The sequence below is a fragment of the Tiliqua scincoides genome, chromosome 8 (genome assembly GCF_035046505.1).
Source record: "Tiliqua scincoides isolate rTilSci1 chromosome 8, rTilSci1.hap2, whole genome shotgun sequence".
In the NCBI taxonomy this organism is placed as follows: domain Eukaryota; kingdom Metazoa; phylum Chordata; class Lepidosauria; order Squamata; family Scincidae; genus Tiliqua; species Tiliqua scincoides.
In genome coordinates, this window is record NC_089828.1 from 2,585,978 (window position 1) to 2,606,074 (window position 20,097).

Sequence of the window (20,097 nt, forward strand, 5' to 3'; positions counted from 1 at the left end):
CCGTCACCAGCATTGCCACTGCATATTTTTAGCCCCTCTCAGAAAACTCCATGATCATCAACACTCTCTGCCCCAGTTTTTGCACTTCTTAAACTGGGACGATGATCTGAAAACTCCTCACCCCCAGCAAATCCTCACTGGTGTCTCTAAAAAAAGGGCATTCAATAAAACGGATAGGTTCTCATAGATTCTCCCTTCATTTTGCTACTTCCTGTTCAATTATCAGGACAATGCCATACTTTCTGCTAAATTTTCAGAGAGCCACTTCTGTCAGACTAAATATAGATCTTGAACCATGGAAGGGACCCTCCGGTTGCAAACTGCATTAACTTGAGGGAAGGCTTCCAGTTCCCGTAGCTGGGGTGGGGCTAAACAGTCTCCAGGCACAGAGTAACACACTGTGTAAGTGGCTCCTCTCACTTGCCATCAGAGCCATTCCAGGCAGTGACAGCAATGCTCTTACATCCGTCTCTCATAGGCCCTGGTGAGATAAGAAAATATGAGATCCCGGGAAATTTTCAGGCCCCCTCCTCTGGCACCTGTGGCCACTTTCTGATCCTGGCCCAGATACACTTTACCCCCTGCACTCCCCTCTCATGGGCCCTGTGCGCATCCAATTGCATCACAATCAGGGTCCCAGGGGATGGATAATTCATCCGGTGAAAAGGTGATGAATTGTTCAACAATCCTGCAAGTGGAAGGCATGAGGGGCAGACGGGCCTGTTGAAAACTCTTGAAGCTGATCGGAGATTAATCTTGGCAATGGTGATGGTCTACAAAGAAGACATGGACCTTGTTGTGGGGTGAGTGGATCGTAGAAGGCCCTCCCACCAACTGAATCCCAAGTAGCTCCACTGTTTTGTTTTCTGGCTAAATGACTTCAAAGGGCAAGGAGAAAAACACAGGTTGTGTTTTTTTTTTTGCCTTGTCAGGTGTATGGGGGAAGACTACTGATGCCAGAGGCCATGTTCATTCTGCCTTATCAGAAGCCTTTGCTCTCCAGCAGGATCACCCCAGCTGGTTTAATTAACAGGAAGATTCATGGGGTGGGAAAACCAGCCTCTTTGTAATAGCCTCCAGGCACAAAATAACCAGTTCTATATAAAAGGCAAGGGACAGACTACAGGGAGATAATCGCCATTCCAAACATGGGATGTTTTGACACCTCCCATCCAACACAGTAGAATCTGAGCATTGTTGAAACCTTTCGACTTCATCCCTATTTATTTTTCAAGGTTACATAAAAAAGTAAACATAATGTTCTACCAAGGGGCCATTCTATATGGATGCTTCTCCCCCCTTCCCGCGCCCAACTTTTGGAGTTCTGGATATTGTTTTCAAAGTGGAAAGATCTTCTACAATTCTGTTCTTTACCTTCAAATCTTGTACAGAGCATTCAGGATGAGCTGATTGTGACAGCTTTCAGATGCTTCAATTCATTTGTGTTTTCTCCACAAGCACACACTACCAACACACACAAGCATGTTGATAAAACACTGCAAAAAAGCAATCTTGGTGCGATCATACAGATCTCTGCACAGCCATCTCCACACGCCGTTGCAGGGTCTTTTGTGACAGCCAAACAATCATTTCGCTGTTGCGAACAGCCTACAGGACTGAGCTACAAGTCAATAACTGAGGGTCCAGTCCTATCCAACTTTCCAGCACTGGTGCAGCTGCAATGTAGTCCAAAGGTAAAGGAACAAATGTTCTCATACCTTGAGGAGGCCTCTGTGACTCTCCCCCCGCTGCAGGATGAACATGTCCCATTGGTACAGCTGCACCAGCCCTGGAAAATTGGAGAGGATTGACCCTGAAATGAAAAAGTAGACATGCACCATTGGTAGAAAAAAGAAACGGATTTTGCTGTTAAAAATACTGAGGCTGTACCCCTAGGGGTGCCAAAAATGTCTGAGAGTTGTCCCGGGAAGTTCTGAGTCCAAAAGACCATGAAATCTCCAGCTCTTCACCTCGTACACGTTTGCAAATTGGTTTACCTTCATATTGTTTTAATCTATTGCTTGTTATGCAGTGTTATGATGGCCTATGGCCGAAACAAATAAAACCAAACTGAACTGAGCTAAAAGTTGCAAATGATCACATGAAAATGAGATTTTTTTTTTCTTCTTCCTGGAAAGGGCTATGGAAAAAGATGAATGTTGACATTTCTCAAGGCTGGGGTTGCCAAATTGCACCTCAGGCATCAAATTCTTGACCCTAGGACAAGAATACTTGCATTCTAGCATCACCAAAGGATGCACGCCCTAAATAGCCTGACATTAGCAACACTGGAACACCCCATAGTCTACAAATATCGTGGAAAGGTTATATGTGTAGCCCAATGCATGCGTCCAAAGTAATTCCATCTGCACTTGAAAGCTGCCCCAATGTTCAACCAAAAACAGACTGACCAAGAGTTAGAACATTTAAAAGGTCACTAGAAAAGTGGGGTGCAGGATAATCTAAAGAGAAAGGACCAAGAACAAGCAGGCTTACAAAATGGCTTGGAAGTGCCCAGCTGCAGATTTTAGCACCCTTAGAAGCAGGTGATTAAGGGGAAATCTTAAAGTCAAAATGAAATGTCTTATCTGTTTATCTGACTGATTCTTCACAGTACTTACTTAGGGCCAGGGAGCTGGATGGATCCAGCCAAACACAGATTCTCTCTGAGAAAGCCGGATTGGAACACACTCAGGTATCCTTTGGCTTGACCTTAAGCCCTCGAAGACTGATGAGCTTGTTGCCCCATCTTCTTGAACAATTTATGACCACCTGGGCACTCCTACCTGCTCTCTGACCCCAGTCAGGTTGTCTAGAGTGCCCAGTGGGCTGACTTATCTCTGCAGGTAGACTAGTTAGGACTGTTGTTCGACAGAGGCCAGCCATAGTAGATGGGGCTTCCACCAAATGTTGGTCACACAGCCTGTCTGCAATGACATCTCTAAGTATTTCGGGGATGCAGATGGAGGCAAACCCAAAAATAACCAGCTATGTAAGACCAGAATCTGGTTGTTGTTCAGGAAATGACCCAGGAAGCATTTATAGAGAAGTCACACCAAAGGGATGCATTAGGCTGCTTGGTTGGGTGGGACTGTTAGCACATGAGAAGATAATGTGAGCCCTTTTGGGACAGGGAGCCATTTTGTTATTTGATTTTTCTCTGTAAACCGCTTTGTGAACTTTTAGTTGAAAAGCAGTATATAAATACTGTTAATAAATAATAATAAATAAATAATAATGCAACGGTTCTTTCCTCTTTCTTCCTGCAGTCCCAAGTGGGTCACCACAAGGGGTCTCCCAGTTCCCCAGTTGGCATCCTTCAGTCTCGGAAGACTATGGTGTCACGCTCTGAATGGTGGTTCTGGAACAGAGTGTCCTCTCCAGTGCGCGAAGACTGGGTAAAGTAGGTATGGAGGATAGGCTGTTCCCCATGCAGCAAATCCCCCCTCTCCACGTCGCTGAAATGGTCCAATGGAAAGGCAGAGGCCAATACGGTTGGTTCCAGCGGCGTCGCAGGAGTTGCCAGAACGTGACTGTGTTCAGCCATGAACTGCCTCAGGGACTCCGGCTCCAGATTTTGCCTCGAGGTTGACTCCTGAAGCCTTTTCCATAACTGGTTGTAGCCACAAGGCAGTGGAGGTTTGGGATCAGAGTTTTCCTTCTCTCAGATGAGCTGCCTTCCCAGGCCGACGAGTCCCATCTACCCGGTGGCTGTTTAGTCGCCTCTTACGACAAGTACAGCCAAACTGAGGGCCTATTCTTATCCCCAGCCCCCAGGGGTTCACAAGGGGTAGCAGACAGTGAATTCTATGTCTTCCAGTTGTAATTCTAGGGGAAATAAGTGTGCATGACCTGATCACTGCATTTAAGAGATCCTGCTGTTCTGATCTCCCATTCATTCATATGTTCCTTTGACTGTTTTTTTAGCTATTGTTGCCCTTCCACTGCTCATCTTTCAAGGGAACCAAAACAAATAAAGTTAGAACACGCTCGTAACTGAATCCAGCATTGCCCTCAAAATACAAGGGTAGCCTGGACCTCTTCCGTACTGTAAAAGCCACTCGATCATTTGACAAATTGGAAGCAGCATAGTGGCTGTAGTTGTCCAATTACTTGCTTCAGGATGCAGTGGGCTGGGGGAGGGGGGGGGAGGTAGGGCCCGGAGGGATATTTCCCTCTAGTGTGAAGAAAGCAGCACACAAACGAGGAGGTGGATTTATGGATGCTTCACCCAATCTGATACTGCAGAGGTAACGGAGTCAGCTGGCTGACTGCACCCGCCTAGCGTCCTGAAGCAGCCCCACAAACCCGACAAAGCAAAGAGGAGCAACATCGGCACTTCTGAGCAAACAACCAAACCCCAGCATGAAAGAAATCCTTTGAAACATTCCGCTGCACCTCGGAAAGCCGTGCTGAACGGAGGCGTAGGCTGGCAGGCTTGGCTTTCGTTGCCTCCCCAGCCTTATTTCCAATGCCTGAGGAGTTCATGATTAGACTATGAGCTTCATCAAAGGGCAATTTTCAACTGCCAAATAGATTTGTACAATAAATCCACACGGGGCCAGATTAACGAGCGAGAGAGACATCAGAAATCAAAAAGGCGAGCTGCTGTAATTCCACAGTAAACCTGAAAGGATGATGGAGGAATGATATTTAGGTACTTTAAAAAAAAGACACCATCAACACCATGCAATTCATATTTCCCTGGCTCTCCTTTTCTTAAGCTCCTGCTTCTTTCCCTGCTGGCATGGAGGTCCCTCATCTGGATCCCAGTCAAATAAAGCTAATGGTGATGTAGAACAGGGGTAGGCAGAAGGAAGGCTGGGATCTACTGGTAAATTTTGCAGCCAGTTTGTAGGAGATCCACAAAGGGGTTCCCGCTTCCTCAGATGAGGCTATCCATTGCAAGTCTGTATGAGACACTGCTGCAGCCTTCATTTCTCCCAGATCAACCTCTGCTGGGACCAGTGAAGAGTGCAGTATCTCAGCACCAGTGGTATAACTAGAGGGGGGGCAAAGCACTAAGTTTTGCGGGGAATCTCACTGCAGCATGCAAGCATCCCTACCCCCTCCACCTCAGAGATTTTCTGGGCAGGGGGGAGGATGCCTGGAAAGGCTCTGAAGGGGAGGGGGCCGCTTGCATGCTGCGATGAGGCTTCCTGCAAAACCAAGTGCTTTGTACCCCCCCTAGCTACACCACTGTCTCAGCACCAGCTGGGACTGGAGCATTCAATGACTTTGACACCACAGAGCAATCAGCAGTGGTTGTCTCTGCAAGATACTGTTCTGGCCTTACCTCGTTCCACTCTAGAGAACAATGACTCACACCGAGACTCCAGGGGATGGGTGTGTAATTCTTACTTTTACATGCTGAAACATGCTGAAAAGTTTGGGGGGCATAAGACTACTAGAGTGTGCTTCCAATTTCAAATCCAGGAAAGGTGTATCCCCCCTTGTGTATCTGTTCCACGCTTGAGGGAGCCATACCCATTAAAGAGAGGAAAGTCTCAATATTTTGTCACTGGTACTGCCACGGGGACATGGAGGTGTCCTCATCTGCTCCAACCACTCCTCTTCGCTCCTCCCCACATTTGGTAATGCAGGGAGGGGAGCCACACCTGTTGCCCCCACCCCATGTTGCTGCAAGATTCACTGGCCACAGCCCCCCGTGCTAAAGAAAGGGGGCTGTACCTGTGTATGCCACACTGGTATGGACCCCAATCATCCAACAGTCCTGTCCTATATGGTGGATGCTTTTACAGTGCCTTTCTCAAGAGTGGTCAGCATGGAACCATTAGGATGTTGTCCCATTCCACTCCTCCCCAAATCTACTAAACACTGCAAGGATTTCATGGGAAGAGGGGTTGGAGACAGTTAACGGGGACACTCCATCTCTGTTGCTAGCCAGTTTCTTACTTAAGAGCCCGCCTGACCTCAAAATCCCCCCCAGCGGTACCGCTAAAGAGCAGAAAACACCCAGCCACGTTCTTGTCAGATCGGCTTTCTCATCTGCACCTACAAAAAATGAGCCTGCAAGCGAGAAGTCTGTTGTTCTCTCCTCCCCCTGCTAAAGCCAGCAGTCATGCTAGTGAGGCATCAGCCTCTTGTGTTGTCAAATGGTGTTGTGTCAACATCCGAATGAATATATCGATACTGGCACTGCAGCAGTGGCACTTAGGGTTACAGGAGACCTGCCCGAACAGCTATCCCATTTCATGTCCACCCTGATATGGAAATGGAAAGGATCTGATGCATCCCACAAGCATTTTCATTTCCAGACGGAATTGCATGTTAACTCATGACAAGGGGTTAGGAAGGAAGACAAGGATGAGGAAGAGAAGCCAGTGAGGTTCCACTACCACCTTTTCTTCCGCAATGGTTTCCCACTGTTTGGTTAAATGTAAGCGAGTCTAAAAGCTTTGTCAGCGGAAAGGCAGGGTACAAACTCTTCAAAGAAACATAACTTACAGCAATATGATGATGTCACAGACTATATAAGTTACAGGAGGGAGAGAGAGAGAGAGAGAGAGAGAGAGAGAGAGAGAGAGAGAGAGAGAGAGAGAGAGAGAGAGCTCAAAATGGGGATGCCATTTTCAGTGGCAGCTTGTGTCATATAAGACGAGCAGTTTCAACCTCAAAAAAGGGCAAATTAGACCCCTGGATTCTGATATCTGAGGGATGATTTGACGCCAGCCTCCAAGGAGTGTGGATGTCCCAGATGCATATCATTTATATATATATATATATTATATATATATATATATATATATATATATATATATATATATATATTAATGTGTTGGAGGAAGGGGGTAATGGAGTTTTCAGGGTCAAAATTAACATTCTTGAGGTCTCCAAATGAAACCACTTGTGCCTGCAAAGACTTTGGTGGAATCCTGCAATGAGATCAAATATCAGTTGCAAAGGCAGTCCTCGAATCTGCCCAGCTGGTTATTTGATTTATGTTGGGTTTTGGATTTCTTCAAATTTCCAGCTCAGATGAACTTCGGATTTACTCTGAGAAATTGTTTAAGCCTCCTCCCTTCTCCCGTATTGGTTTCTTTCACCTTTATTAAACATAGATCTTGGCATCAACAAACTCCTCTGTGTCGGGAAATGGTCACAGCTAAAGGAACCAACTTTATGTACTTCCAATCCACTTTTGAGGTGCCACCTGATTTAGAGACTTCTTCCAAGGCTATCACTGAGGTGTTCTTTTCTGATGCCAACACGTTGCTTTGATGTTCCGGGGCGGGGGGGGGGGGATAAGTCAATGATCACATAATTTGGGCAAGGAAAGGAGGCTCCAAGATCAGTGGAAGATCCATTGGTGCTATTCCAGTCGCATTCATTCAAAAAAAAGGATGTGCTCTGAGCAGTGATTTTCAAACCTTTTAGCACCAGGATCCACATTTTAGAATGACAGTCTATCAGGACTCACTGGAAGTGATGTCATTAACCTGGAAGTGATGTCATGGCTGGAAATGACATCATCAAGCAGGAATATTTTTAGCACTCTCCATACAACAAAATTAAATCAAATTAAATAAGTAAATTAAAAGTTTAAAATAAGTATAAGTTTATATATATATATACTGATTTACAGTTTGGCTGTACTTGTCGTAAGAGGCGACTAAACAGCCACCGGGTAGATGGGACTCGTCAGCCTGGGAAGGAAGCTCATCTGAGAGAAGGAAAACTCTGATCCCAAACCTCCACTGCCTTGTGGCTACATCCAGTTATGGAAAAGGCTTCAGGAGTCAACCTCGAGGCAAAATCCGGAGCCGGAGTCCCTGAGGCAGTTTGTGGCTGAACACAGTCACATTCTGGCAATTCCTGCGATGCCGCTGGAACCAACCGTATTGGCCTTTGCCTTTCCATTGGACCATTTCAGCAATGTGGAGAGGGGGGATTTGCTGCATGGGTAACAGCTTATCCTCCATACCTACTTTACCCAGGCTTCGCGCACTGGAGAGGACGCTCTGTTCCAGAACCACCATTCAGAGTGTGACACCATAGTCTTCCGAGACTGAAGGATGCTAATAACAAATATATATATATATATATATATATATATATATATATATATATATATATATATATATATATATATATATATATATATAATAAAGAAGAACCCTCCTAACCCTCCCAAGCAGTCACGAATTTGTTTAAAAAAAAATTCCCCAAAGGCTGCAATCCTACCCACACTTAACCGGGAGTAAGCCCCATTGACTATCATTGTTAAAATGGCAGTACCTGTTAGTAAAAGTACAGATCTGTAACATTTTCCCTAACACAATATATTACAAATGAAATGCACATTGAAATGACATGGAACCCACCTGAAAGTGGCTCACAACCTACCCAATGGGTCCCAAGCCACAGTTGGAGAAAACTGGCTGACTTAGAGAAAGCCTTTTCCTACCCTTCCATTCCAAAAGAGGCCATCGTGTCCCCGAGGTCAGGTTTTTGCTGTCCAGTTGATTGCAAAGTGCAGCATCATTATTCATTAATGACTGAGGACCAAATCCTAGCCAACTTTCCAGCCCTGGTGTAGCTGTGCCAATGGGGTGTGTGCTGCACCCTGTGGTGGGAGGGTAGTTATGGAGGCCTTCAAAAGATAAGGGGACATCTATTCCTTTACCACAGGGCTGCATTGCAGCTGCACCAGCATTGGAAAGCTGGACAGGATTGGGCCCTGAAAGGGGAGAAAATGTTTGTATGAGGAACAGCAGAAATACAAGAATTCAGACATTGTTCCCAACAAAGAAAAAAATAATCACAGACCTGCAAAAACTGTTCCCATACAGTAGAAAGGAGGGTATAGTTTCATTGTACACAATCCCAGCCAAGAGTGATGGACCTAAAAAAGACTAGATGTCTCCCACCTCCATTGATTCAGGTCTCTCCTGATTTCATCCTTGCCACATTTTTTTTTACTGTGCTCTAATTTAACCATATGGTGTGGGGCTTATTCTCCTGTTACAAGGCTGGGAGATGCCCAAGAACATGTCAACAGCAGAGAGGAAAGAACTGATTTAAGATGTGCCATTCCTATGAAAGGGGGAGTGACGCCTTTTGCTAAGGGACCAGCAGAAACAGAGGTCCTAAGATTCCACTTGGAGAGAACTTTGAAGTTGCTTCCAAAAGCCAAGCTGTCTTTACAATCTGCGGCGTCTGAAGCTGTTTCTCCTCTTTTTGTAATGTTTTTCTGTTACGTAAGGTGGCCTGAGATGATACAGCATCCACAACTCTTCCAGGCTCTGATTCAAAACCCAATTTGCAGACCCAATAAGTGAATCAAGGCACACGAAGGTCAAGCATTGATGTAACACGGAACGGTTTTATCTCAGAAGCTGCAGCTCTCCATGCATGGTCTTGCCCCCCATTATCGCATTGTCCTCATATATACACCTAGTGCATCCCTGCCTGGGTCCTTTGGGGCCCAATCCTAACCAATTTTCCTGCACCAATGCAGCCGCAATGCAGCCCCAAGGAAAGGGGTCCTTGGACTTCTAAACCACCAAGCCTATTTGCACTTGCCTGAGAGTAAATGTGACTGAACACAGTGGAACATACTTCAGAGTAAACATTTATAAGATTGTGCTTTCCCAGTCTCTCTCTCTCAGATGCTCCAAGTTCTCCTAGGTTCTTAATAGCTCCACCCATTCTCCCTTGCTACTCCCAAAGCTTGGGAAGGATCCCAGTACATCTGCATGATGCCATCTTGCTCCCTTTTCCCTAGAAATCCTTCCTGAAGTACTAATCATAAAGCCTATGACTTAACCCAGGGGTTCTCAAAGTGCGCGTCACGATGCCTTGGGGCAGAGGTGGTTGTCTGTGAGATGACAAACTGCGCCTGCTGAATTTTCCTCTTCTACACAATTGCTAAAGCTCCAGGAGCCCTAAGGTTGAAAAGGTGGCCACCCTTGCCTTAGGGTGTCACGCCACACTCACAGGGCACTGTGGGATGTCCCCGGTGGTCCCTCCTACCCAGTTCCTCCAGGCTCCACCACGTTGGAAATAATGAAATCTCATGAGATTCGGGCACCACCACCTTGGATCTCATGAGATTTCACCAGATCTAAGATAGCAGCATCCAGCTGAGATGGGAAGGAGAGACTGAAGGGGACTTGGTAAATTTGGGAAGCACTCGTTTAACCCCTTAGTCCTTGCTCCCAATTGAAATGAGACACAAGTAGGTGCAACCACATTTGCTCTCATTCACCCCTTGCTTCTCCTTCCATGGTCATGCTGCAATTTGTCAAAACAAGAATAGTTTTCCCCTCACCACCCCATTACATCCTCCCCATTTTACATTGTATCTGGATATGAAATTGACTTACGTGCACAATGCCAGATCACTAATGCAACATGGGGGGAAAAATGCTCACAGCCTCTTTCCAGAGTACGGAAGTGGTACGATGTCAGCACTAATTCTTGTTGCGACCTTCTTGCCCATTCTTGGAGTGTCTTGAGATGGAAGGCTTCCTGCACTTCTCTCCCAAGCTACAGGTCTAAATTCACTCCGAATGCAATTTTGAATAAAACTAGGTATTACATTGTGGTTCAGGCATCCCAGAGGAAATAAACAAAGCAATACAAAATAAACCTAGGTGAATTCTCTTCTAATACAGCTGTAGTTTCAAATATATCTCCCTAACCTTGATTAAATCAGCACTAGCAATCTCTCCTTTTGTTTACATGCATATTGGAAGTTTGGATAATTTTTAAGCATGTTACATATTGCTACTGAGATTATTTAACAGTGCTGCTGCCTGGAGGTCAAAAGCTATTACAAAATTAATACGACTGATTCTACATATATCAACATGGTGATTTGGATATGCAACCTGCAACTAAGTAAAGCTTCAATCCCCCCAAAACAACTTTCTCCGCATCTCACCGCATCTCAAAAATGTGGTCACCACATCTCAAAACAGACATAGTGGAAATGGAAAAGGTGCAAAAGAGAACGACTAAGATGATTACGGGGCTGGGGCACCTTCCTTACGAGGAAAGGCTACGGCGTTTGGGCTTCTTCAGCCTAGAAAAGAGGCGCCTGAGGGGGGACATGATTGAGACATACAAAATTATGCAGGGGATGGACAGAGTGGATAGGGAGATGCTCTTTACACTCCCACATAACACCAGAACCAGGGGACATCCACTAAAATGGAGTGTTGGGAGAGTTAGAACAGACAAAAGAAAATATTACTTTACTCAGCATGTGGTTGGTCTGTGGAACTCTTTGCCACAGGATGTGGTGACAGCGTCTGGCCTGGGCGCCTTTAAAACGGGATTGGACAAGTTTCTGGAGGAAAAATCCATTACGGGGTACAAGCCATGATGTGTATGCACAACCTCCTGATTTTAGAAATGGGCTCTGTCAGAATGCCAATACAAGGGAGGGCACCAGGATGAGGTCTCTTGTTGCCTTGTGTGCTCCCTGGGGCATTTGTGGGCCGCTGTGAGATCCAGGAAGCTGGACTAGATGGGCCTATGGCCTGATCCAGTGGGGCTGTTCTTATGTTCTTATGTTCTTAACTTTCATCACATACTTGAAATGTTTAGACTGTACACTCCTTGGGAACAGAGTCTTCTCTACTCTTTACCTATAGAAGCCTGCTCCTATGCTCAGGCTTCTCTTATGGCAGCATGCTCAGAAGAGGCTGTATCATTAATAAATAACAATGGGTACCTTATGAAGATGCTGACCATCTTCAGCATGTCTCACATTTTGTAGTGTGAAATTTTTCACACCTTAAGCCAAACAACATGTCATGCTGGAGCTCTGGGCCTGGAGCTCCAATCTCAAATGTTCTCCTGTAACAGCATCAATGGGTGCAGCAAATGACCTCTGTGGGTATTGTGATAAGGAGAAAACAACATGAGGATGTGTCATCACAGAGCTCCAACAGGTAAGTAAGAGTTTGACCCTTACTTCTGAAGCTCATTGTTGAGTATATTTTTAAAAAAAAATGTGCATTTTTATCCCACCATTCACCCAAAGGATGAAAATCTGTCTAACCTATGGTCTAGTACATAGCTCTCCAAACCCTATCTGTGGGCCAGATCCAGCGCACTTTCTTTCCCCTCCTCTGCATGAACAGCATTTACTGTTCCACGGGGGAGCCGTCCTTCCCTGCCTCCGATCTCCCCAAACTGAGCTCCAGCCTGTCACTTCTGGGTTCCATTGCCCCAGCAGCCACTGCACCTGGGATTTTGGGCAGGTGTGGCAGGCCGGAGCTCGGTTTGGGGGAGACCGGAGGCAGGGAAGGATGGCTCCCCGATGGAACGGTAAGCACGGCTGCTCTGGGGACGCCTTTCCCATTGCGCAGAGGCCTCCAGTTTGGAGACTGCTGGCCTAGTATAATAATTAAAAAAAAACATTAAAAACAATTTCCAATAAAAGCAATAATGAAAGCAAAATTATAATTAGAGACAGATTAAAACCAGCAGCAGGTCAACACCAAAGAACAAATCTGTTTCAGAGTCCTAAAACTTGCTGAAACAATGGAGTCTTAAGTGCCTTTTTAGAGGCAGAGAAAGAGGGGGTTTCCTGAACTCTCCCCCCCCCCGGCAAGCAGCCTGAAGGCACATGTGGCAACATGGATGCTTTGGATGTGATTGGTGCCTGAATGGGAGACCGTCTGGTCTATAATAAAAAAAGGAGAGATATGTGCAATAAACAACATGATGCTTTTTAGGGGTTCCTTCCTTGCTTTCATCTCATGGCAGCTTGTTTTGTGTAAAGTTACAGATGCTGACAGTTTAAGAACAGGAATCTCAGGATAGCCAATTGTGTCCCCCCAAAAAACCCTCTGGGAGAACATCTGTCCAAACTTGGTCTCCTCACTTCTTGTCTCTCTTCTGGAGAGTGACTGTGTGGCTGGTGTTACTCGGATGAGAAGTTTTTGTGATGGAAATGCTCGTCTATTTAGAATGTCATTCCTGGATGCTTTGAAGTCTTACTTGCCATTTCAGAGGCCCGTCAGTGAAGCCTCAGAAGAAACCTGAGAGTTATCATTCTGCTTTATGCTGCCATATTCAGCAACAGTTGCGCTCTGGGACACTGTCACATCTCCATATTCCGCTCCAGATTGATGAGAAGAATCAGATCTGTTAGATTCCCTGATTCAGAAACTCTTCACTGGGCAGTGGAGACTCTCTTTCCATCCTCCCAGAGGCTCTTTTCAAAGAGAAATCCATAATATCAGTAAAATCCACTTCAAAAGAGGCCAGCAAAAGATCTGTAAACATTTTTAAACTTGTTGCCATTGCTCCCTGTTGCTTTAGAGCAGGGGTCTCCAAACTTTTCGGCCGAAGGGCCACATCAAATATCCGGCATGGTGTCAAGGGCCGGGGGAAAAAATGAAATATAAAATTTAAATAAATACATTAGAGATGGAACTTAGATGAATGAATGAAATGAATGAATGAATGGGCTCAAATGTCCAGGATTTCTCCAAGCACCAACACAGCCCAAGAAATAAAGCACACACACTTTATTTCCTATTCCCCCACCCCACAAGCACAACCCTGGTCGTGTTTGGTCAACTGGGCCAGAGGCTCTCAGGGGATCAGAGACTGGCCGCGGGCCGGATAGAGGCTCTCCATGGGCCACATCTGGCCCCCGGGCCAGGGTTTAGAGATCTCTGTTCCAGGCAATGGAATGGGGTGCCACAGGAAAGCGAAAGGAAAGTGACTTTTTGCCTCCCAGTGATGGAGGGACGTTGTACCATAGAAACTTTTTGATTGGATGGAGATGAACTACAATGGAGCAAGAATCTATCTTCTCTCCAACATGTGGTCTAATCTTGGGAAGGGCCTCTCATTCAGAGGCAAAACAGACGATGATCCCATGAGCAATCCCTGGAATCTCCAGATTAGAACCTCAGATAACATCAAACCTCAGCCTCTCAAACATATGTTCCAGATTGGCTTCTGCTGTTGTCATCCTTGGTCCCAAGACAGCAAGCCTTGAGATCCTATCTTCCCTTGCCTCCCAGCACTTCCAGGGTCGTTTCCCTCACAACAGTCTCTTGCTCAGTGGCACTGCTTTTGCAGGGGGTGAGGGCCACACTGGATGGTGGCACCAGGGGGTGGCACCAGGGGGTGGCACCACTACTAGCCAAAAAATTTTAAATCTTAGTATTTTGGAATAATATCATTGCTCTAAATCATTTGATGTACAATTTCATGCAGAATGCAGTGAAACAAACCACATTGAAATATCTCTATTCTACCAAAAGTTATAGCAAAATAACCAGGGGTGCGTTGCCACACCCACTGCCCGGGGCATTGCCCGTCTACTGCCTGGGAGGAGGTCCATCATGGGGGTGACATGCTGGCCACCCACATCAGGTGACACAAACCCTAGTAATGCCACGGCTCATGCTATTTGGGTCTAAATGAAAGCCAGGCTATCCACATCCCAGAATCTGTCATTCTTCACCCCAGCTCTGTCTCCTTCCAGTCAGTAGATTAGCAAATGGAGGGCGGACAGGGGTGGTATGCCCCAGATACCACACCAGAGGGTAATGTAAGGGGGTACCATGTAAGGCCCAGAGAAAATGGCGGCTCTCCCTCTTGATGTTTCCACAGCTTCCCAATTGGGAAGCCGCTGAGGCACTAGGAAATGGCAGCTGCCACCACTTAATATTTTGGCAGCTTCCTGATTGGGAGGTTACCAAACACTGAGAGGATGGCCGAGCCCAAGTCCACCCGACTGGGCCCAGAGTGCCAACTGTTTCCAGCATGTGATTTGTGGTGGGACCGCTGCAGAGCTCAGAGTGCAGGGCAGCAGCTACTTCAAGCTGTGGCTCGCAAGTCAGAAATAAATGGAGGTGACGTGAACATGCATTCTCGGCATCACCTGGCAGGACAAAGTTCCTAACAACACAGTCCTGGAATGTGCTGGAATCCCTAGCATGTATGCACTGCTGAAACAGAGATGCCTGCGTTGGCTCGGTCATGTCGTGAGAATGGATGATGGCCGGATCCCAAAGGATCTCCTCTATGGAGAACTCGTGCAAGGAAAGCGCCCTACAGGTAGACCACAGCTGCGATACAAGGACATCTGCAAGAGGGATCTGAACGCCTTAGGAGTGGACCTCAACAGGTGGGAAACCCTGGCCTCTGAGCGGCCTGCTCGGAGGCAGGCTGTGCAGCATGGTCTTTCCCAGTTTGAAGAGACACTTGGCCAACAGTCTGAGGCAAAGAGGCAAAGAAGGAAGGCCCTTAGCCAGGGAGACAGACCAGGGACAGACTGCACTTGCTCCCGGTGTGGAAGCGATTGTCACTCCCAGATTGGCCTTTTCAGCCACACTAGACGCTGTTCCAGAACCACCTTTCAGAGTGTGATACCAGAGTCTTTCGAGACTGAAGGTTGCCAACAGACATGAACATGCCATTACGTCACACTCCATTCACTTCCATGTCCACACACTTGGAGGGGGTGAAACCATGAGTCATTGCCCTGGGTGGAAGTAAGGATACCACTCTTCTGGCCTCCCTGTTCTAAGGAGCCACTGAAGTCCTCTTGACCAGTTGGTTGAGGTCAGGAGACCCAAATAACACAGAAGGACGGGTTAAACTTGGGCAGGGCCAGCCCATCCATGAGGCCAACTGAAGCAGATTGGTGGTGGGCATTCATTTCTGTACTTGTTTCCACTGCTCCTCTTTTTCCTTCTGCTCCCTGGATTGGAAAAGGGACAGAGAGGAAGGGGAAGTGTGACGGGAAGGAGAGTGCTGAGCGAAAACACTGGAGAGTGGGAGTAGCAGAAGCCGGAACATAATTGAATGAGGGGCAGCATTTGGCATGGGCGCTCATGTGTCAGGCAATTTTGGGTTGGTCCTGGATGTGTACCATCCCAGCAGGTGACCTGTTTTGTATGCCTTTTGTCCCTTATCTTTGTCGAACCTTTGGGATTAGGGCTTTTTTTTCACTCAGCCAGAGTGGATAATAAATGAGATCAAAAGAAAAAAAATCAGTCGTAGAAATGGATACACAGATGCTGAATACAATGGCATACCCAAGCTGGAAAGGCCAGGAAGACTTCAGCCTAGAAAAGAGGCGTCTGAGGGTGGACATGATTGAGACATACAAAATTATGCAGGGGAGCGGATAGAGAGATGCTCTTTTCCCTCTCACACAATACCAGAACCAGGGGACATCCACTAAAGCTGAGTGTTGGGAGAGTTAGAACAGACTAAAGAAAACATTTCTTTAACCAGCGTGTAATTAGTCTGTGGAACTCCTTGCCACAAGAAGTAGTGATGGCGTTTTGCCTGGATGCCTTTAAGAGGGGACTGGACAACTTTCTGGAGGAAAAGTTCATCATGGTTTACAAGTCATGGTAGGTATGTGCAAGGTAGAGGTAGGCTGCCTCTGATTGCCAGATGCAGGGGAGGGCACCAGGACACAGGTTATGTCTGTTGTCTAGTGGGTTCCCTGAAGCATTTGGTGGGCCACTGTGTAATACAGGAAGCTGGACTAGATGGGCCTTTGGCCTGATCCAGTGGGGCTCTTCTGATGTTCTTAAGACTTGTCCAAATCTCAAAAAACCAACCACGAGAGAAGCTACCACTCTGCCATTGATCTTAAGGTGCCTGCCTTCTTCTGCAAAAACAGTGCCGGGGGGGGCAGAAACAGACAAAGAAAGAAAAGAGAAGATTTGTTGCCATAATAATAATTGAATGCAGATGACGGATGGTTGACCTTGATCATCTTACTATGCCTTTAGTCTTTATATAGGTGATAAAGAGTTGGTCTTCCTGTACTTCCTAATAGGTTTCTTTCCTATTGTTTTGCCATCATCAGGCAAAGGGAGGGAGAGAGAACAGTCTGCCCCCACTGAATCACTTCTTTCAGAGGAGAGACACTTTGCTGTATGACTCAATTGGACAGTCAGGAGCAAACATGGGGGGAGAGAAGAAGATTTGGCGAGGTTTTGGGTTTTTTTATCCCTTTCTTCTTCCTTCGGCAGAATAAAACCTTGCGTGAGATCAATAGCTTCTTTGGTTTTATGTTTCTGTTCCTTAAGGGTGGCTGGCTTATTGCATTTCCATTGATCACACACACGCAGGGCAGCTTGGCGGAGATCTGCCAAGTGCTCCTATTTAATTCTCTGCAATTTGAAGCAGAATGACTTTGAAATGAGGTTGGGGGGGTCAGTGGAGGGGAATGAGGGGATACTCTTTATTCTTATTAGAATATTGCAGGGTGTCAAACTCTGTCTTCCTTTACACCATCAGCACCAGCCCCCTGGTACTGCAACTGTTGGCAACTTAACAGCAACTGTTACCCTGTGTATGCCCAATCTTGTCTGATCTTGGAAGCTAAGCAGGGTCAGGCCTGGTTAGTACTTGGATGGGAGACCGCCAGGGAATACCGGGTGCTGTAGGCTTAGACCATAGTCTTTCGAGACTGAAGGTTGTCAACCACCAGCCCCCCCCCCCCCAACAGAAGGATCCAAAATTGTTACTCATAGATAGTTTCAGATTAAAGGAACGTTGTCTAAGAGCCAGACTACACAAGCGGCTGAAACATTGGCTCGGTCATGTTGTGAGAATGGATGATGGCCGGATCCCAAAGGATCTCCTCTATGGAGAACTCGTGCAAGGAAAGCGCCCTACAGGTAGACCACAGCTGCGATACAAGGACATCTGCAAGAGGGATCTGAAGGCCTTAGGAGTGGACCTCAACAGGTGGGAAACCCTGGCCTCTGAGTGGCCCGCTTGGAGGCAGGCTGTGCAGCATGGCCTCTCCCAGTTTGAAGAGACACTTGGCCAACAGTCTGAGGCTAAGAGGCAAAGAAGGAAGGCCCATAGGCAGGGAGACAGACCAGGGACGGACTGCACTTGCTCCCGGTGTGGAAGGGATTGTCACTCCCGAATCGGCCTTTTCAGCCACACTAGACGCTGTTCCAGAACCACCTTTCAGAGCGCGATACCAGAGTCTTTCGAGACTGAAGGTTGCCAGCGACGACGAACGACACAAGCGGCAGCCTCATGTGATTTATCTGCTGGTGAAGCCTGTCCACATCAGTCTGTAGGTAGGGGGATCACTATCAGGATGCAATCCTATATCAAAAGATTTGAAATAGGAATGCTTGGAATCTGGCATTCAGTGAGAGGCTACCTCGAAAACCTAAGAAGAGCCCTGCTGGATCTGGCCCAGGGCCCATCTAGTCCAGCTTCTTCTATCTCACAGTGGCCCACAGATGTCTCAGGGAGCACAACAAGACCACAAGATACTTGCATCTGGCTGCCACCTTCCTACAGTTAGTGTTCTATTTACACTCACACACCCCAGTATTGCAACTGGGTTGAACTTGTGCTACTTTATTAAATGCAGTGAACAATTTTTAATGCATAAAACCTAATGAACATACCTTCCCTCCCTCCCCAGTCTGGGGTAGGCAAAAAAACTACCACTCACAGCCAATTTCAATGAGAGAAAAATTCCTACCTGGCCCTCATAGTGAACGACCAGTTAATCTCAGATGGTAAACACCCATCATGTCTTGTAACTTGTGATAGAATTTTCCTCCAGAAATCTGTCCAATCCTGTTTTAAAGGCTTCTAGGCTGGATGCCATCACCACATCCTGTGGCAAGGAGTTCCACAGACTAATTACATGCTGGGTAAAGAAATACTCTCTTTTGTCTGTTTGTCTCCCAACGCTCAATTTTAGTGGATGCCCCCTGGCTCTGGTGTTGTGTGACAGGGAAAAGAGCATCCCTCTATCCGTTCTATTGAAACTGAAGGCTGCATATGGTCTTTCTATAATCTTTGCACTTTCTATGCAAAAGTGATTTTATTGCTTTACTATGAACAGTATCAGTAACTTCCTTTTGACCCCAAGCACGCATTAAACTATGAGTAGTTTAATAGGGAGTTACTGATGCAGTTGCATAGTTTTGCACAGTTTTGTTTCCACTACATAATATAGTTCCTCGTCTAGAATTGCATGTTTGTATTGCTCAGTGCTTGATGAGATAATACCCGAGACGTCTCCCTGCTGTAATTTTTTCCTTTGTTTTCGTTGTGCTTTTTTTGTGTTTGTTGATCCTTCTATCCATAATTTAAAAGTGTGTTTTGATTCTTTAGGAAAAAAAAGTTTTTAAAAAAAAATTAAAAACACAACAAATGGAACAGAGATAGAGGAAGAAATCCAGAGCAAAGAAAATTAATCAGATTAAATGCATGTTGAAAAAGCAGGACTATCGAGGTTGGTGGGTGGCATCGGAGGAGGTTAAATGAACCTATTATGGAATGGGTGTCTGGGTGTCAAAACAGAGAAGCCCCTGTCATGCATGAATTATATGTAAAACAAATAATGAAATATGCGGGAGAACCTACCTAGTTGACCTCCATCAGTTTAGTTTGTTCCAGTTTTGTGTTGTTGTTTTTTTAAATTGCAGCAAGTCATGGACTCTTCGCTCACAACAGGAGAGGAAACTGAATGCTTTCCACATGCGCTGCCTCCAATGCATACTCGGCATCACCTGGCAGGACAAAGTTCCAAACAACACAGTCCTGAAACGTGCTGGAATCCCTAGCATGTATGCACTGCTGAAACTGCTGAAACATGACCGTTGGCTCGGTCATGTCGTGAGAATGGATGATGGCTGGATCCCAAAGGATCTCCTCTATGGAGAACTCGTGCAAGGAAAGCGCCCTACAGGTAGACCACAGCTGCGATACAAGGACATCTGCAAGAGGGATCTGAAGGCCTTAGGAGTGGACCTCAACAGGTGGGAAACCCTGGCGTCTGAGCGGCCCGCTTGGAGGCAGGCTGTGCAGCATGGCCTTTCCCAGTTTGAAGAGACACTTGGCCAACAGTCGGAGGCTAAGAGGCAAAGAAGGAAGGCCCTTAGCCAGGGAGACAGACCAGGGATAGACTGCACTTGCTCCCAGTGTAGAAGGGATTGTCACTCCCGAATTGGCCTTTTCAGCCACACTAGACGCTGTTCCAGAACCACCATTCAGAGCGCGATACCATAGTCTTTCAAGACTGAAGGTTGCCAACATGAATGGATTTATTTATTATGTGTTTTATTTCTCAAAAAATATTTTTAGTTGCCT

General features: G+C 46.3%; 1 protein-coding gene and 1 pseudogene across 5 annotated transcripts in view; one reads left to right on the plus strand and one right to left on the minus strand.

The window, feature by feature from the left end:
• AGBL1 (AGBL carboxypeptidase 1) overlaps positions 1 to 20,097 on the minus strand; it is a 419,500-nt gene that overhangs the window by 165,410 nt on the left and 233,993 nt on the right. The gene's annotated exons all lie outside the window — the stretch shown is intronic.
• On the plus strand, positions 17,295 to 17,414 carry LOC136659769 (5S ribosomal RNA; annotated as a pseudogene).